The following is a 17,974-nucleotide window of genomic DNA, read 5'->3' on the forward strand; positions in this document are numbered from 1 at the left end:
TAAGTAGAGTCTTGATCATCGGTGTGTAGCGTGCCACATCTATGAGTAAAGGCTACAAGATGTTTTAGGAAAAAGTGTGATTCTTTCTTTCAGAAGTCTATCGTGCTTGAAGTATCTCTCTCTACTATTGATTCGTGCTCTTCTCTTTAGAAATATGCCTCCACGTTGAGCGAGAAGAAATAATGATGGTCAGTAACCTCAACCCGCTGACCCATTGAATGAAAACATGTCTCATGCTGAATTTTGGGCAGCCTTTTAGGTGTTGTCCCAAGCTATTACAGCAAATGTTCAGGCCAACTCGGCCTCGGCTCCACAGCAGCAGGGAGGTGATTTAGCTGCTGTCAGGATCTGTGACTTCATGCGGATGAATCCGCTGAAATTCTATGGGTCCAAGTCTGATGCGAATCCATGGTTGTTTTTAAATGAGGTGCAGAAGATTACTTAGGTGATGCATATATCTGAGGAACATAGTGTGGAGTTGGCTGCATATAGGTTGAAAGACCTCGCTTATGACTGGGTTGTTGCTTGGAGGAAAGGTAGAGGTAAGAGAGCTATCCCTACGACTTGGCAAGAGTTCCAAGATGCATTCCTAGATAAGTTTTTCCCTTTGGATATGAGAGAGGCAAAGGTGGAAGAGTTTATGAACCTGAGATAAGGCTCTATGACTGTTAGGGAGTACTGTATAAAGTTCAATCAGTTGGCCAAGTATGCTCCTGACTTAGTGGCTGATAATCGGGCTAGTATAAGTAACTTTGTGACTGGAGTGTCTAGTTATATGGTTAAGGAGTGTAGGTCTGCTATGCTGAATAGTGAGATGAATCTTTCTAGGTTGATGAATCATGCCCAACAGATTGAGGCAGAAAAGATTAAGGAGAGAGATAGAATGAGAGGGAATAAGAGAGCTAGGTCTGAGCAGCGCAGGGAGGGAGTCACCCTCAGTATCAGGATCATTTGTCTATGCCAACACCATTATCTGCTAGTGCTCCCATGCCTAGAGGTAGGCAGGAGCAAGGTAGCAGGTCATATGCATCCAAGTCCCAATACAGTGCTTGCAGTAAGCCAAATCGTCCCTTGTGTCCTAAGTGTGGTAGGTCTCATTTGGGTGAGAAGAGGGGTTGTTTTCGGTATGGTGACATGGGTCACAGAGTTAGAGATTGTCCATAGGATGGACAAGGGCATCGTGACTATTGCCCTCAGACCCAGACTCAGACTGTTAGTGCTCCAGTTCCAGCAACTCGCCCAACCCCAGCTCTGGGCGCCTCTTCTAGCAATGCTGGCGGGCAGTGCCAAAATAGATTCTATGCTTTACAGTCCCACCAGCAATAGGAGGACTCTCCCGATGTTGTTACTAGTATGCTTCATATATTTAAGTTTGATGTGTATGCTTTGTTGGATCCTGGATCCAGTTTCTCATATGTTACACCTTTGATTGCTGTGAATTTTGAAATGAGTCCTGAGATTATTCATGAGTCTATCTTAGTTTCTACCCCAGTGGGTGATTCTATTGTTGCCCAGAAAGTGTATAAAAAGTGTCCTGTTACCGTTCTTCATAGAGTCTTGTTGGCTGATCTGATTGAGTTAGACATGATAGATTTTGATGTGATTCTGGGTATGGACTGGCTGTATTCTTCTTATGCCTCTACTGATTGTCGGACCCGAATGGTCAAGTTCAAGTTTCTGGGTACATCCGTGTTTGAGTGGTCTGGGAATTCTGTGTCACCCAAGAGTCATTTTATCTCTTACCTCAAAGCTAGAAAACTTATTTCCAAGGGGTGTATTTACCATTTGGTTAGATTCAAAGACACTAAGTCTGAGACTCCAACTCTCCAGTCTGTTAACGTCGTCAATGAGTTTTTTGATGTCTTTTCGAATGATCTCCCAAGGATACCTCCTCATAGAGAGATAGAGTTTGGGATTGATCTTCTTTCCGATACTCATCCTATTTCTATTCCTCCTTACCATATGGCCCCTACAGAACTTAAGGAGTTGAAAGAGAACCTCAAAGATCTACTAGATAAGGGTTTCATATGGCCTATTATTTCTCCTTGGGGTGCTTCTATATTGTTTCTGAGAAAGAAAGATAGCTCTTTGCGTATGTGCATTGATTACTGCCAACTGAATAAAGTCACCATTAAAAATAAGTACCTCCTTCCAAGAATATATGATTATTTGACCAATTGCAAGGTGCAAGTTATTTCTCAAAGATAGACCTTCGTTCTGGCTATTATCAACTCAAAGTTAGGGAATATGACATCCCGAAAACTACTTTCCAAACTCGTTATGGCCATTTTGAGTTTTTTGTTATGTCTTTCGGGTTAACTAATGCCCCAGCAGCTTTTATGGACCTCATGAATCTAGTGTTCAGACCATATCTGAATATGTTTGTCATAGTGTTCATCGATGATATACTGGTGTAATCCCGCAGTGAGGATGAACATTGTGATTATCTCCGAACTGTCTTGCAAACCCTTAGAGATCACAAGTTGTTTACCAAGTTCAGTAAGCGTGAGTTTTGGCTAAGGTTAGTTACTTTTCTGGGTCATATCATTTCTTCCGAGGGTATTAGAGTTGATCCCCAAAAGACTGAAGCTATTAGAAATTGGCCTAGACCTATTTCTCCGACTGATATTTGAAGTTTCTTGGGTTTAGCTAGCTATTACCGCCATTTTGTTGAGGGTTTCTCCTCTATAGCATCTCCTATGACTTGGTTGACCCAAAAAAAGTAAAGTTCTTGTGGTTCGAATCTTGTGAGAAGAGTTTTCAGGAGTTGAATACTCGACTCACTTCAGCCCCTATTTTGACTTTGCCTGATGGTGTTGATGGTTTTGTGGTGTACTGTGATGCTTCGAGAGTTGGGTTGGGTTGCGTATTGATGGAGAAGGGTAAGGTGATAGCTTATGCTTCTAGACAGTTGAAACCCCATGAGAAAAATTACCCCGCCCATGACCTTGAGTTGGCTGCTGTTGTGTTTGCTTTGAAAATCTGGAGACACTATTTGTATGGTGTCCATGTTGATGTTTTCACTGATCATAAGAGTCTGCAGTATGTGTTTACCCAGAGAGAATTGAATCTTAGGTAGAGACAATGGTTAAAATTATTAAAGAACTATGATTTGAGTGTGTTGTACCATCCGGGCAAGGCCAATGTTGTGGCGGATTCCCTAAGTAGAGTGTCCATGGGTAGTGTTTCGCATGTGGTAGAAGGTAAGAAAAATTTGGCTCGTGATGTACATCATTTGGCTAGAATGGGGTTTAGATTGTTTGACTCTGCTGAATGTAGTATGGGGGTTCAGAGTAGTTCCGAATCCTCCTTGGTTTTTGAAGTGAAGGAAAAGCAATACTTAGATGCTAGTTTGGTCAGACTGAAGGAGTCAGTCAAGGACCAAAAAGTAGAGGTTTTCTCCCAAAGGGGAGATGGTGTGTTGAGATTGCAGGGTAGATTGTGTGTCCTGAATGTTGATGATCTGAGACAGGATTATGGCTGAAGCGCACAGGGCGCGGTATTCTATTCATCCTGGTGCCACCAAGATGTACTAAGACTTGTAGGAAATCTATTGGTGGAGTGGCATGAAGAAAGATATAGCAGCATTTGTAGCTAAGTGTGCAACATGCCAACAGGTTAAGGTTGAAAACCAAAGACCTGGTGGTATAATGGAAGAGTTTAGTATTCCCACCTAGAAGTGGGAAGAGATAAATATGGATTTCGTGATTGGTTTACCTCCTTCCCGACGCCATCATGATTCCATTTGGGTTGTGGTTGATAGATTGACTAAGTCTGCTCATTTCTTGCCTGTTCATACTTCATATACTACTGAGGATTACGCTAGATTGTATATTCGAGAGCTAGTCAGACTACATGGAGTTCCTTTGTCTATCATTTCGAATAGGGGTACTCAGTTCACTTCGTAATTTTGAAAAGCTTTTCAGAAGGGTCTTGGTGCCCAAGTGCTTTTGAGTTCTGCTTTGCATCCGCAGACCGATGGTCAGGCTGAGCAGACCATTCAGACCTTAGAGGATATGTTGAGAGCTTATGCACTTGACTTTAAGGAAAGTTGGGATGATCACTTACCGTGGATAGAGTTTGCTTATAATAACAGTTTCTACTCTAGTATTGGCATGGCTCCGTTTGAAGCCTTATATGAGAGGAAGTGTAGATCACCCATAAGTTGGTTCAAAATGGGTGAAACGGCTGTGAGTTGTCCTGATTCGGTATTTGAGGCTATGGAAAAATTTAATTTGATTAGGGAAAGGTTGAAAATTGCACAGAGTCGTCAGAAGTCATATACGGATGTTAGAAGGAGAGACCTTGAATTTGAAGTTGGTGACCTAGTGTATTTGAAAATTTCACCCATGAGGGGGGTGAAGAGATTCGGAAAGAAGGGGAAGCTTAGTCCCCATTATGTTGGTAATTACAAAATTCTTAGTGTTGGTAAGGTAGCTTATGAGGTTAAGTTGCCTTCCGAGTTGTCCTCTGTTCATCCAATATTCCATGTCTGCATGCTTAGAAAGCATATTAGCAATGTTGTGGTAGTGGATTCCTCTGTGAGTGCTGACGTTCAAGAAAATCTTTCTTTTGATGAGATTTCTGTTGAGATTCTTGATTTCAGTGTTCGAAGACTAAGGAACAAAGAAGTTCCTTTGGTCAAGGTGTTGTGGCGAAACCAATCTGTTGAGGGTGCAACTTGGGAAGCTGAGGTGGATATGCGATCCAAGTACCCGCACCTATTTTTCGCAAACTCCGATCAAATCGAAGGTACCGTTCTTTCCTAAATCTTGCACTTTTGATAAAAGTTGCAGCAGTTTAGCTATCATTTATTATGTGTTCAGCTGAAGGTTCTTGAATTTATGCATTCTATGTTGCATTCGGAGTGAGAAACGATGTGATGATGAGCCTAACGAATGGTTTCAGTTGTATTCTCTATTCCCTATCTAATCTTGGCATGTCTAGCATCATTCGAGGATGAATGTTTTCGAGGGAAGGATGATGTAATACCCCAGGAAATTTTTTGTTGAAATTTTATGCGTAAACGTGTTGGGTTCTATCTTCTAGAATGAACTGTAAATTTTTCGTGTGGAATGTCTTATATTATGAACTACCATTTCATAGAGTATCGAATAAGCTTTCCAACGATATGTGGATCATCCAAAACGGACACCCGAGCGATGAGTTATGAACATTCCGATCAAACCATGAATAGTAGTGAACAGTAAAACGTGTAGGAAAAAGTACTGAGGCCTGGCGTATTTCTGCTCCAACGTTAAATGATCATAACTCCTTGTACATAATGATCTGGGTGATCTACTATATATCAACGGAAATCTCTGTGAGTCCTCTTTCCGATGAAATTGGTTTCATCCAATTTGTCTATCGGAAAAAAAAAGTTATGGTCGATATACTTCAGCCTATCAAAAATAAATTTTGAGTCAATTTCAAACGATCATAACTCCTCGTACACAATGATCTGGGTGAGATACTATATATCAACGGAAATATATGAGAGTCCTCTTTCTAATGAAATTAGTTTCATCCAATTTGGACATCAGAGTAAAACGTTATGGTTGATCTACTTCAGACTATCAAAACAGTCCACCAAAGGACAGATTCGAGAATTATTTGATTTTTAGGGGCGTTTTGCTCATTCACCCTCACCCAAAATCCATCCAAACCTTATATTAAAGCCTATTATAAGCATTATATGTTATATTTCATCAAATTCCCTCAAAAAAAAAATCCTAAGCTCCTACATCCAACTTCAAGAACCTCCAAAGTTCACCATTAATTCTGCAAATTTATTCAAGATTCCAAGTTCCTAGTTCAAGAACTCCAAGAACCATCATTCAAAGGAACGATTAACATCTCAAAAATGAGTATCGATCTAAAGTTCATCATTCAAGGTATGTGGGATTTTTCAACAAACACTCTCTTTCGTTCAAAAAGAAACCCTAAGCTCCTACATCCAACTTCAAGAACCTCCAAAGTGCACCATTAATTCTGCAAATTTATTCAAGATTCTAAGTTCCTATTTCAAGAACTCCAAGAACTATCATTCAAAGGCACGATTAACATCTCAAAAAATGAGTATAGATCTAAAGTTCATCATTCAAGGTATGTGGGGTTTTTCAACAAGAACTTTCTTTCGTTCTTTTGCCCAAAAGTAATTTTCTTTACGAAGGCATAATTTTTATTTGATTTTTATGAATTTGAAGCATGAACCCATATATTATGATGATTATTATGAAATCTTGATGTTTATGATTTTGAAAGATGAATTTACATGTGTGGTGATATAAAGCATGAATCTTGAACGTATTTATCATGATTTTGATATTTGGGTCGTGAATCCCCATTGAAAATTGTGTTTTATTTGAGAAAGTGTGTGTTATAAGCACGTTGATGTTGAATATTTGAGATATTTTGAATGATTTGACCTTTTGGTCTTAATGGAGTTGTTTTGAACTCGAGTGTGAAAGAAATCCATAACATGGTTGATTTTGACTGATGGGAAGCAAGATGGCTCCCGATGTATATATATTACTGAAGTTATTTTGTTGGGAGAAATCTTTTGCACCGAGTGGGAGGTATAAAGAGATCTTACTTCCCTAGAACTACGTGCCCCCGTAGGAGTGAGCCTAAGGCTAATTTATATAGTGATCACTAGTTTGTGTGGATTTGATATCGATAGTCCTACTCCGATGGCAAGGATAGGACGGCTCTCCCCAATGTGGGTTGTACGTTGGACTCCATGTAACTCACATGGTTTATGTCGGTTATAGGATATCCCAGTATGTGTGTGTTTCCTTGTGTCTATGGTGAACGGTGAAGTGATTTGAAAGTGGAATTGTGAAAGTTATTCTTTTGAAAGATTTAAATGATATTTACATTATGAGAATTGATATTCTTGATGAACTGAAAGTGATTGACAAATTATATGATGACTCACATGTGTTATTATACTTATTTCATCCTCTCATGATTATGATGATTTTCTTCGGGTTATGTGAGTCTTTCATACATCCTGCATATTTCTTATTAATATTCATGATGGTGATGTTTATACAACTTCATACACCCCCATATACTCGGTTCCTTTCCATGGTACTGACCCACGTCTTCGGATGTGGAATGCATTTTCTCGGAATATAGGTTTAGGTGCTTAGTTCTAGGTTTGACAGTGATTCTTCGAGCACACTGTTCTATATCCTCTGTTGTGGTGAGTCCTCATGTTTCGAGGACGTGATGTTTGATATTGGTTTCACGAAATTTTTTATATTTGATAACTGAGTATGAATCAGTTGGGGCATATCTCAATGGCTCGCTGGTTTTATTGATTTTCTTAGAGGCTTGTTAGACTAGTATAGATGTTGGGAGTTGACTAATAAGTCGTATTTTGTTATCTTTCTGAAATTTTTTTATTCTTGGATGATGATTACTCTGTTGATATTTGAGGTTTATTTATGAAAACCCCATTGATTTGTGTTGAACTGAATGAAAATGGCTCAAAGGGTTAGCTTGGGGCTACTCGTAGCCTCAAGCACCGTGTGATGCTCCGGGACCCATTTTCGGGGCGTTACATGCCCTCTTGGTGCGATAGAACTTGAATTCACCATCTTACCCTCAATATTAAAAGATTGTCAGATTCATACCAAAATAAGTGAGGCACAACTAGAATGAAAATAATATAATACCTTAAAGAAACGGACAATAGACAAAGTGGTGAATAAATTTATATGATTATAATGTCATTAAAAATATCAAAGTGCGTATTTATTCAATTCTGCCATTAAAAGTTATTTTCCTTTCAATTGCTAGGCCTCAGTGCATGTAATCAGAAGGATGGTATTTTTCTTGGAAAATAAAAATTACATGAGTAATAATATTAGCCTCATGAAGATGAAGTTATTATATAATAATCTGAATATGAGTACTTATCTTAAGCAATCTATTTCTACCAAGCAAATTATCATGTTTGCAGACGAAGAACAGTTGTTTAGCATCGGAAGAATAAATAGAAAGAAGAGAGAAGACTTCTTTATTTCTCTTGAGGGATGAGAGATCATAAGATTTTCTCTTGAGGGATGAGAGATCATAAGATTCAAGATACAATGAACAAAACTCCTCTATTTATAGGGGAAAATGCTCCTAGTTTCTGACTAGAAGACAGATACTTCAAATCCTGATAGATATCAACTAGATCTTATTAAATCTTATTAGATCTTATCAATATTTTTGATAGACATTCATTATAATGTAAATACATTTATAACAATTTTATTTTTTGCTAGAATAAAATTATAAAATAATTTATTTCAAAATTTGTAGTAATGTTTATCTCACATTAAAGATAAAATAATAATTTAAAAGTAATTAATTTTAAATTAGCTTATTTTCGAACAAATGAATTCAAAGAAAAGTTAATGTGTAAGCCACATGTGTATTGAAGATATTATATTTGTCGGTATTATATAGAGTATATAGTTAAGTACAAATCAGTGACAATGACCACTCAGGCATGAATCCCAATCGAGAAAAGTTTTATTTTGAGTTAAACCCAACCAACAATACTTGTATGAAGCTCCATTAATTTCTTGACACATGGATTGTGGGGCCTATTTCTACAAATGAATAAGTAAATAACAGTGTACTGTAGAAAAAAATGGAGAGAACGAGAAGATTTTTCCTCCTTAAAAAGTTACTTTATTGATCATATTTATCAACTCAAGATATAACATTATTTATCACTTTCTTTCTCTCAAGAACCAAAATCTATTACAATATTGTTGATTACTTTCTTCCTCAAAGAGATACAAAATCTACTACAACATTATTGATCACTTTCTTTCTTAAAGAGACCAAATCTATTCTCATCAATCTAAAAACTCTTCTCTAAATGTAATAAATTTATCACTTTTTTTATTATTCTTTTATTTTTAGAACAACAAATTATGTACTCTAAATATAATAAATATATACTCTAAATGTAGAAAATATATTAACTTACTTCTAACCTTTTTTATTATAGTTCTTTTATTCTTCTTTATTATTGTTGTTTGAATTTGGGCAATTAAAAAAATTACTTATCAGTAAAACTTTATTTTGATACATACACATCAGCAAGACAACATAGAATCATCTAAATTATGCTCATATATACATAGCACTTCTATTGTTTGGCATATGCAACGAATTATTTGTTTTCATCTATATAGAGCACTTCTGTACGTCAATTGTTGTTGTCATATGTGATCCTCGTGACACATTGAAAAACTCTGTCAACATAAAAATATTTTTATCAAAAAATTAAAATAAAATCAAGATCTGATACTGATTTTATTTTGAATAATAATCCCAACAAATTTAGTGATAGTCATACATATTTTAAATTATAACATAAACTTTATAATATTACAAGAAAAATCATGCAAATATTATTACACTATAATAGCTTTATTAGTTCTTAACACTTTTTTTGTTTTGTTTTGTTTGTACAGATTATTTTTGTTTCAAATCAGAAATGAAAAATGTAAATGTTGAGAAAGGTTCTTCTGTTCAACAAGGTAATCTCTCACTTCTATAAAGTATTCTTAATTCAAGTATGAATTTTTTTTATTAAATAAATAATTTAGTTTATAGTTTATTATTATTTGTGTTTTCATACTTCTGATTTATACACTACTACTAATTTATGCACCGTTGTCTTAAAATCACAACGTAAATAATCAAAAATATTTTTCAGGAGCTCACAATGTTTATACCATGGACAAAAATTTCGTCTTTGAAATTGGTATGAAATTTGATTCGGAAGAGGAATCATACAATGCATATAATTTATATGCTGTGGTAAAAGATTTTGGTGTTCGAAAAGGTCCAAAAACTAAAAATAGAAACAACGAGATAACAAGATGCTTGTTTTTATGTTCTTATGAAGGACAATCTGATAAGCTTTCTCCTTTTCAAGAAATGAAGCGACAAAGATTAGAATATAGATGTGGATGCTTGGCTCGTATAAAATTTAAAATATCAAATGATATGTGGAAAGTATGCGAATTTAACAATGTGCATAGTCATCCAATGATAGAAGGCAATTTAAGACATTTCATACAATCTGGTCGAAAGCTTACAAGTGCTACGAAAAATATTCTTGGTTCTATGGTTGAGGCTGGTATTCGCACAAAAAAAGCGATTCGATATCTTCAAAAAGAAGCAGGTGGAATTAAAAATACAGAATTTATTGAGCAAGATGCTCATAACTTCATACAAGCACATAAGAGAAATATAATTAGTGGTGGAGATGCTCAAGCTTTGATAAATCATTTTATGCATTTGCAATCGGAGGATTCAAATTTCTTTTATTCTTTTCAAGTTGATGAAGATGGCAGATTTTGCAACTTTTTCTGGAGAGATAGTATTTCTAGAATGCACTATGAGTGTTTTGGGGATGTAATAATTTTTGACACCACATATCGCACAAATAAATATAACATGATTTGTGCTACATTTGTTGGTGTAAATAATCATTGGAAAAATATTTTCTTTGGATGTGCATTCTTGTGTGATGAAACAACTAGCTATTTTACTTGGCTATTTCAAGCATTTCTAAAGGGAATGGGAGAAAAAACACCTACAACAATTTTTACTGATCAAGCTCCTACTATAGCGGCTGTCGTTAGAGAGGTTTTTCCTGAAACATGCCATCAATTATGTGAATGGTACATTGACAGAAATGCTCAAAAAATATACCCCATTTTTACTGGAAACAAGGATTTCAAAACTACTTCGATACTCTCTTATGGAGATGCAAGTCAGAATCAGAATTTGAAGTGAGATGGCAGAATATGATATGTGATTGGGATTGTGCAAATAATACTTGGCTTCAAAAGTTGTATGATTTGAGAAAAAAATGGTGTCCTACATTTAGTCGTTCCTTTTTTTTTTTGCGGACATTAAATCAACTCAAAGAAGTGAAAGCACAAACAGAGTTTTCACAGAAATGGCATACAAGACAATGAGTATAACTGAATTTGTAAAACAATATGAGCAGTGAATGACTGAAATGCGTGAAAGCAAAGCAACTGAGGATTACAAATGCCAAGGAAAGCCTAAACTTTTCATAGAAGCCTATGGGATCTTAAAGCTTGCTGGTAGTGTGTATACAAGAAAATTTTTTATAAGATTTCAACATGAATTTCTGCAAGGGACAATCAAGAAAGTAATCAAGCAGGAAATAAGTGGAACTTGTACTATATATACAATTTTAAAGGGTGAAAGTGAGCAAATTGAAACTGTTCAAGTCAATTCTCTTGATAATTCTATTTTTTGTAGTTGTCAAATGTTTGAAACCATGGGCTAGCTATATTGTCATGCATTAAAAATCTTATTCTTTGATTTAAAATTTTCTTGTATAACTGAGAAATATATTTTTAAAAAGTAGAATAAGAATGCTAAGCATGACAATGAATTTGAGGATTACACCAAAAAGAAGGAGACAATGAAATCCTATATGGCAAGTCGCCTAAATGGATTAATGAAGGAGTCTTTTGCTGTTATGACTTTAACAGCAAATGACTTGAACTCCGAGGAAATTGCCCGAAAATATTTATATCATGCAAAGATTGAGATAATCAAGCATCAAAGTGAATTGTATGCTGAAAATCATAAGAAGGGTAAGAACAAGTTCAGTAGAACTGATTCTGTTACAGGGTGTAAGGATCAAGTTCTGGATCCAATTAAAAAAAAGACAAGGAAAATGGATATGGAAGAATGAAGTCAAAAGGTGAGCAAAGGAAAAAAAAAAAAAGCATCACAAAAACATTGAAAAATAGAGAACAATTATCAAATGAATATCAGTCTTTGAATGCTATGGCATCCAATTTCGAAACGCAATCAACTTCAATGCAAGGTTTCGTGGAACTAAATTATGAGGTTATTTTTCTTTATTAAATTAAACATTTTTTATCATTATTTTGTTCCTTTATTTATCTACTAATTTTGATCATTTTTTTCTATTAAAATTCATCTAAAAACTTAACCTTTTTTTTTTTTTCAAAATTGATCAAACATGCAGGTATATGGAGATTCATACAATAATTTCAGCCAATCATTAACTCAAAACTTAAATCTGCAATCTAAAGTGTGCATTCAAAGCCAAGATCCAAAGAATGCATTGAAAAATATTGGTATCAATGAAAAGGAAACTTAGTAGATCTCTAATGCAGATTCTAACTTTTTTGTACACTACACATATTTATATGATAAGAATTTTTGCTATTTTGACACTAGAAATGACATCCAAATAAAAATTTGTAGAGATCTATAATCTATTACTCATTCATTTTTTTTTAATTTATCTGGAGTCACAAAAAAAAAAGAATTTAACTATAAAAATGAAGCAAGAATCATACCTGAAAAATATGGATAAACGAAAGTTGCAGATGAAGATGAAGTAAGTGAGCTAAATTTGAGTGAAGAATCAGATTCCGGAAATAATTTTTCAATTTTTTTTTTATCTTCAACAAATCAACCTTTTACATAACCTTAGTAGCATCCCAAAATTGCTAACCAATATTTGAAACATTAATATTTAAAGAAATTGTAAGTTCAATATCAATATATGAACATGCAATTTTGATTTTTAACAGAAGTGTATAGATAAAAAAATCAAAGAAACTTTTTTGGTTTAGAAGTAAATTGTTGTGATGAAGAAGAAGGAAAAGGGAAGAGTCTAGACCATTGAATGTTGCTTGAAAATTGTAATAGCAAATACACGTTAACCTCTCCACTTTCAATAACTTTAATATTACTTAATTCATTTTTCTGTGGATCCCACAATCCACTTTCAACTACTTTAGTGTTATTTAATTTATTTTTCTGTGAACCCCACATTCCACTTTCAACTTTTGATCAAATGTTAGTTTCTCTTTCTTCCTAATTTTCCTTTACAATTTTAAATTAATAAAATGAATCCCACAATTCATGTGTCAAGAAGTTAATGGAGCCTCATACAAGTATTATTGGTTGAGTTTAACTCAAAATAAAACTTGCATTTAAATGGATATCGGGTCACGACAATATAGTGTACTTATGATTACACTCGCCTGAATGTTCATTAATAGATATGATGACTCATTGAAATCTTACTACAAAGGATTCAAATGAAAAAAATTACAATAAAGAAAAAAGAATATACATATCAAGTAATACATATTACTAGATGTCTCATTAAAATCTTATTAGAAAAAAATTAATGAAATAAAACCTTAACTAGAAAAAAAAGTACAACACATATTTTATCCTTCTTAATTAAAGCAACGCTTAATTTTTAAAGATGATGTACTCCGATCTTGTATTATGGTATTATCATATGTTGAATTTGGCAACGCCTTTGAGATCAAATCTGTCATTATCAATTGATGAACTGGTTGATCATTGGCACATCGCATCTTTGAATAGAATTGCATATCATTATATAATATTGTTAGAATCAGGTCAAGTACATTCCCGATTCACTTTATAAATTATTATTATCTTTTTGATTTGATCATGTAAAATTATGTGGCATCACCTTCCTTTATAGAAATAGATAACTTGTTTGGATTGAACGCTTATGTCGATTAGATATGTCTTGTATATCCAGAAAAAACTTGACAATATTTATTAGGATAAAAACATTCATATGAACACGTTCATTTATAATATGCAAAATGATCTTTTTCTCGATATTTATATATAAGAGTAAAATTGTATCATGCTTATAGTTAGAGAAAAAACTCCTAAACTTGTCCCCATAACTTACTTTAGGACTTTAGCTTTACATGTAATTATTTACCCTCTTAATTTGGTTTCTAGTAAATTTAGTATCTCCTCCAACAAGGAGAGTGTCTTCACTCTCCAAAAAATGCGTGAAAGAAAGAAAAGGGTAGAAAAAATTGATAAAATCTCAATTTATTTTACATTCTTTGTCTCCACCATTCTTTTTCTATCACAGTTACCAAATACCCACATCATACTTCAATTGCTCCATCTTTCCTCCATTGCCACCCCCACATCTTCCATTCCATCAAATTTTTTTTGGCATAGGTGATAGGAGAAAAAGCTTGTTAGATATTTATGATGATTGTTAAAGAGAGGATAATTGTTATGCCTAAGACTCCGAGGAGGATGTTCCATGAGGAAATAGAAATTCAATTCATGAGGAAATTGAAATCCAATTCATGAGAAATTGAATTATTTGTTGCGGATTTTATGAAATCGACGGTGGGCCCTGTTAATGCCTTCTCACACTTCACCATTTCATCTCCCGCCATTGTTTCTTTAATTTCATTATAATTTATTTTGGTACGATTTTGTGGCGCAATTTCTCGTCGTTGGTGTTGATGAGTGTTGTGGAATTGACATCGATGGTGAATTATTTTGGAGTTGATATTAATGGTGGTGGTGAGAATTCTGAAATTGACAGCGATGGAGGTGATATTACTCTTGGTAATGGGTACAATGAAGTTAATGGTTATGAAGATAAATCTTAGCAGTGGCGGTGAATTTGTGAGTTAATGGTAGTGATAATGAAGAGGATGGAGAGTAGTTGGTGGCTCCGTAAAATCTTCACTGGCAATGATACTGTGAAGGGATGAGAAGCATCAGTGTCCATAATTCCTGTTGTATTGTTGTTTAAAGTTGTTGGATAGCATAGAAAGGAACGACGATATGGATGGATATGGCTGAGGTTGAAGGTTGATGGGTTAAAAAGGGGAAAGAATAACTTTAGAAAATATTTTAAAAAGAAATTGACACATGGAGGTGTGTGTGTAGAGAACCTCCCATTATTTGTGTGATTTTTTATTTTTGAAGGGGTATTAAATTCACTTGAAATGAAATTAAGGGGGTAAATAATTACATGTATAGTTAGAGTGCTGAAGTAATTACGGAGCCAAGTTTAGGGGGATTTTGATGTATTTTCTCTTATAGTTATAATAAAATATATTAATAGAGGAAAACTTAAAAAATTAATAAGAGATATATTAGTTAAATTACACTTCTAATTAATTTTTCTGAAGGAGGGTGGAAAATCTTGTCCTGAAAATTAAATGAGAATGGAGGAAATGGTAAGAATAGTTAAATATAGTCATAGGAAATTTTGGTGGAAAAAAACTTCTTTCGAATATGTAAAAGAAGAATTTGAAACAATAAAATTAATTTATTCTTTGATTATCTAAAACGCCAGTTATCTTCAACTAAAATAAAAAAGATAGAAAGTTGTATCTTGATATGGGAACATGTAGATGACAAAAACTATGGTAAAGAGTAAGCAGATCTTGATAAGCAACATGATCATAGAGTTCCATTATAATGATAAGCAACACGATCATAGAGTTCCATTCAAAATTATAAGTACCTCATACTACAGGAGCAGCAGTTGTAGGCCAACATAACCCATCTTAGTATTACATACGACGTTGTCCTCATAATTATAGGTACAAGTAGAACTTAGACGTTTTATTATTATTTTTTCATTAAAGAAAAAAGAAGCTGAAAGAAGAAGAGCAATACACAAAAGCAAAGACATTAACCCACAGTCCCACACAAACATCATCTTATACTTGAAACTTAATTAAAAGCAACAAAATTCATATTGTGTTGGCCATCAATGATCGAACTTTTACTAGCGGCAGCCGTAGGTAAGTTTAACAACATCGTAGTAACAACGAGGACATGTCCTATCAGAGAAATTCCTTGCTCCATCGACAGTATCCATCACATCCACCCATCAAGTTATAACCATTTAGCTTTAATTTTAGTTCTGTCATACTCTCCGACAAATCTCTCGCAGCAATTACTTTCACATTTGGAGAGTGATCCAAATAAATTAAATTCCATCAAAAAGAAAAACAAGTGTCAAAATCAATATGTTATACCATTGTTGCTAGAAAGTTAAAAGATTACACATTTATTGACGTATGTAATAATAAGAGAAAGAGGTGTAGAAAAAGGTCATCTACCAGATATCACCATAAGTGCAACAGTGAAATAGAAAGCATAATTGCAAGTCATGATTATAGCTTTAAAAAAAAAGGAGAAAGATATATAAGAGAATTATGTAATGTTATTGCGGTGCAATTGTTTTTCTTCAAGAAAGGCAATGAATTTATAGGCCTCTCCCCCTCATAGCTCTATGCCTTATCCAATTTACAACTTTTTCTTTAACTAAGTTATATAATTAGGTACAAAGTTTATTAATAAATTATAAGCAAGAAAAAGGGAGGATAAAAGTGGCTTAATCCCTTTCCCATTTTTCTTTCCATTTCACGCTATGCATATGATCAATTCATTTCACCTAAAATTGTTTATTCCAGACAAAGAGCAAGGAAAAAAATCCAAGAATTTTTAACTAAGCAGAATTTTATATTCATTTCCATAATACCAATCCAAAAAATTTATTTACCTGTCTCACCTTTACTCATTTTCATTCACTTTACTTGTGATGTTTGTCTTCTGCACGTCTCTAAAACTAAACATTAACTTGTCTGCTATTACTCCCTTCCATCCAAAGTTAATGTTTGTCAGTGGGGTTGCGTCGCTTTATCCCTTTTGGTCAACCAAGAACCAATATCCTCCTTAGAAATTTTAACTTCAAATTGTTACCATTTAGGTTCTCGAATTTTTAAAGTTACCCAAATTTCTATATGTTGGATTTAATTGGTGTGAATGGAAAATGGAGGGATACAACCTTTGAGCAAAACATATTGTTTTGAAAAAGGTGTGACTGTTCAGATAGTTGTGTCTGTTCAGAAAAAGACACAATGTTTCGAATGAACAAACATGACTCTTCTAAAGGATACACCTTTTAAGTGAACCATTGTCACCTTTCATAAGAGGCATCTGATGGCTATATAAACTTGCTTTCATCTACAGGTTTGATATGAATGAAAAATTTTCTGAAATAAAAACTCTTCTTGTCTTCAAAACATTCTTTGTGATCAATCAAATCGTTGAGTGAGTTCGACGAATCCAATTATTTGAGGTACCACTATAGTTGGATTGAAAGTTTTTTTATCCTGGGAGGAAGATTCCAAAACCTCGGGTACAATGAGGGAAATTATTCCTGAAGGACACTCCGTGAAGTCGGGCGACTTGGCTCTATATTTCTGTTTCATCTTAATTTCTAAAAAAATAAAAACACACTTCTTAGAAAGATCACTTTGATCTTATATTGAGGGTGTTTTTGCACTTCATAGTGTTCTTGTTTGAAACTTGAACTAGTGTTGAAGTTGTTGTGCCTAAATACAGATTCTTGTACCCGAAAATACCATAAAATAACAATCTTAAGGAATAACCTTTGCAGAAACTGTATTGCTTATTTTTGGAGATTAAAGCTTTAAGCTTTCTACTCCGTTTGAACTTAACTATTGATTTGAAGACATAAAATCTTCATCACAAGTTAAAGATCACTCAGTTGACAATTGGAAGTCATAAAAACTTCATTGTTAACTAGAAACAAAAGGTGTTTAAGTTATTGCAACTTGTTAATAAGTAGTATTCTGAAAATACTAAATTTTATTGTCTTGTGGTGACAGGAAAAATGACTAATGAAAGTCAAATGCAAGATGTGGCTACGACTGTGGGGGCAACTAGCATTGCCTCAACAAGTCGAGCAAATGCTCCGCAACCAATGGCACCTGCGGAGAAGCCCGAAAAATTTGCGGGCATTGACTTTAAGCAATGACAGCAAAAGATGTTCTTTTACCTCACCACTCTATGCCTTCAAAGGTTCACTTGTGAGGATGCTCCTGAGGTGTCCGAGGGAACCTCGAACAAAGAGCATTTCATGATTGTAGAGGCTTGGAAGCACTCTGACTTTCTTTGTAGGAATTATATCTTGATTGGTCTCCATGACGATCACTATAATATTTAAAGTGGAACTAAGACATCGAAGGAATTGTCGGGGGCACTAGAACGAAAATACAAGACAGAGGATGCGGGAATT

The 17,974-nt window shown here is 34.4% G+C and overlaps 1 long non-coding RNA gene across 1 annotated transcript; it reads right to left on the reverse strand.

Annotated features, from left to right (window-relative positions):
- Positions 1-9,107: 9,107 nt before the first annotated feature.
- Positions 9,108-12,756, reverse strand: LOC107851866. Its single transcript, XR_007057303.1, has 2 exons — positions 12,399-12,756; positions 9,108-9,266 (listed from the first exon to the last, which is right to left on the reverse strand). It is a non-coding gene; the product is annotated as an uncharacterized LOC107851866 (long non-coding RNA).
- Positions 12,757-17,974: the final 5,218 nt, after the last annotated feature.

This window comes from Capsicum annuum, chromosome 6, assembly GCF_002878395.1.
Source record: "Capsicum annuum cultivar UCD-10X-F1 chromosome 6, UCD10Xv1.1, whole genome shotgun sequence".
NCBI classification, from domain to species: Eukaryota; Viridiplantae; Streptophyta; class Magnoliopsida; order Solanales; family Solanaceae; genus Capsicum; species Capsicum annuum.